This window comes from Lynx rufus, unplaced genomic scaffold (genome assembly GCF_022079265.1).
Source record: "Lynx rufus isolate CCGP_SWC_20201006 ecotype Redwood Valley unplaced genomic scaffold, mLynRuf1.p SCAF_3, whole genome shotgun sequence".
Taxonomy (NCBI): domain Eukaryota; kingdom Metazoa; phylum Chordata; class Mammalia; order Carnivora; family Felidae; genus Lynx; species Lynx rufus.
Window position 1 is genome coordinate 106520503 of NW_025814845.1, and position 3183 is coordinate 106523685.

Sequence of the window (3183 nt, forward strand, 5' to 3'; positions counted from 1 at the left end):
TGTGGCCCCAGCAGTGGGCAGGGGGCAGACATCAGGACTGACTGCGGCCCCGCCCACCAACACAAGTTATTCAAGACAGCACGGGGAAGTGCCCTGCAGGTCCACACCTCTCCAGGGACTATCCAAAATGACCAAACAGAAGAATTCCCCTCAAAAGAATCTCCAAGAAATAACAACAGCTAAGGAACTGACCAAAAAGGATTGAAACAACATAACAGAAAGTGAATTTAGAATAATAGTCATAAAATCAATCGCTGGGCTTGAAAACAGTATAGAGGACAGCAGAGAATCTATTGCTACAGAGATCAAGGGACTAAGGAATAGTCAGGAGGAGATAAAAAACACTATAAACGAGATGCAAAATAAAATGGAAACAACCACGGCTCGGATTGAAGAGGCAGAGGAGAGAATAGGTGAACTAGAAGATAAAGTTATGGAAAAAAGAGGAAGCTGAGAAAAACAGAGATAAAAAAATCCAGGAGTATGAGGGGAAAATTAGAGAATTAAGTGATGCACTAAAGAGAAATAATATACACATAATTGGTATTCCAGAGGAGGAAGAGAGAGGGAAAGGTGCTGAAGGTGTACTTGAAGAAATAATAGCTGAGAACTTCCCTGAACTGGGGAAGGAAAAAGGCATTGAAATCCAAGAGGCACAGAGAACTCCCTTCAGACGTAACTTGAATTGATCTTCTGCACGACATATCATAGTGAAACTGGCAAAATACAAGGATAAAGAGAAAATTCTGAAAGCAGCGAGGGATAAACGTGCCCTAACATATAAAGGGAGACCTATAAGACTCGTGACTGATCTCTCTTCTGAAACTTGGCAGGCCAGAAAGGAATGGCAGGAAATCTTCAATGTGCTGAACAGAAAAAATATGCAGCCGAGAATCCTTTATCCAGCAAGTCTGTCATTTAGAATAGAAGGAGAGATAAAGGTCTTCCTAAACAAACAAAAACTGAAGGAATTCATCACCACTAAACCAGCCCTACAAGAGATCCTAAGGGGGATCCTGTGAGACAAAGTACCAGAGACATCGCTACAAGCATAAAACATACACACATCGACTCTAAACCCATATCTTTCTATAATAACACTGAATGTAAATGGACTAAATGCACCAACCAAAAGACATAGGGTATCAGAATGGATAAAAAAACAAGACCCATCTATTTGCTGTCTACAAGAGACTCGTTTTAGACCTGAGGACACTGTCAGATTGAGAGTGAGGGGATGGAGAATTATTTATCATGCTACTGGAAGTCAAAAGAAAGCTGGAGTAGCCATACTTATATCAAACAAACTAGGCTGTAACAAGAGATGAAGAAGGGCATTATATAATAATTACAGGGTCTATCCATCAGGAAGAGAAATGTCTATGCACCAAATACAGGAGCCCCCAAATATATAAAACAATTACTCACAAACATAAGCAACCTTATTGATAAGAATGTGGTAATTTCAGGGGACTTTAATACTCCACTTACAGCAATGGATAGATCATCTAGACACACGGTCAATAAAGAAACAAGGGCCCTGAATGATACATTGGATCAGATGGACTTGACAGACATATTTAGAACTCTGCATCCCAAAGCAACAGAATATACTTTCTTCTTGAGTGTGCATGGAACATTCTTCAGGATAGATCACATACTGGGTCACAAAACAGCCCTTCATAAGTATACAAGAATTGAAATCATACCATGCATACTTTCAGACCACAATGCTATGAAGCTTGAAATCAACCACAGGAAGAAGTCTGGAAAACCTCCAAAAGCATGGAGGTTAAAGAACACCCTACTAAAGAATGAGTGGGTCAACCAGGCAATTAGAGAAGAAATTTAAAAATATATGGAAACAAATAAAAATGAAAATACAACAATCCAAATGCTTTGGGATGCAGCGAAGGCAGTCCTGAGAGGAAAATATATTGCAATCCAGGCCTATCTCAAGAAACAAGAAAAATCCCAAATACAAAATGTAACAGCACACCTAAAGGAAATAGAACAGAGCAGCAAAGACACCCCAAACCCAGCAGAAGAAGAGAAATAATAAAGATCAGAGCAGAAATAAACAATATAGAATCTAAAAAAAACTGTAGAGCAGATCAACGAAACCAAGAGTTGGTTTTTTGAAAAAATAAAAAAATTGATAAACCTCTAGCCAGGCTTCTCAAAAAGAAAAGGGAGGTGACCCAAATAGATAAAATCATGAATGAAAATGGAATTATTACAACCAATCCCTCAGAGATACAAGCAATTATCAGGAAATACTATGAAAAATTATATGCCAACAAACTGGACAACCTGGAAGAAATGGACAAATTCCTAAACGTCCACACCCTTCCAAAACTCAATCAGGAGGAAAGAGAAAGCTTGAACAGACCCATAACCAGTGAAGAAATTGAATCAGTTATCAAAAATCTCCCAACAAATAAGAGTCCAGGACCAGATGGCTTCCCAGGGGAGTTCTACCAGACGTTTAAAGCACAGATAATAACTATCTTTCTCAAGCTATTCCAAAAAATAGAAAGGGAAGGAAAACTTCCAGACTCACTCTATGAAGCCAGTATTACTTTGATTCCTAAACCAGACAGAGACCCAGTAAAAAAAGAGAACTACAGGCCAATATCCCTGATGAATATGGATGCAAAAATTCTCAATAAGATACTAGCAAATCAAATTCAACAGCATATAAAAAGAATTATTCACCATGATCAAGTGGGATTCATTCCTGGGATGCAGGGCTAGTTCAACATTCGCAAATCAATCAACGTGATACATCACATTAATGAAAGAAAAGATAAGAACCATATGATCCTGTCAATCGATGCAGAAAAGGCATTTGACAAAATTCAGCAAACTTTCTTAATAAAAACCCTTCAGAAAGTTGGGATAGAAGGAACATACTTAAACATCATAAAAGCCATTTATGAAAAGCCCACAGCTAACATCATCCTCAATGGGAAAAACTGAGAGCTTTTCCCCTGAGATCAGGAACACGACAGGGATGTCCACTCTCACCGCTGTTGTTTAACATAGTGTTGGAAGTGCTAGCATCAGCAATCAGACAACAAAAGGAAATCAAAGGCATCAAAATTGGCAAAGATGAAGTCAAGCTTTCACTTTTTGCAGATGACATGATACTATACATGGAAAATCCGATAGACTCCACCA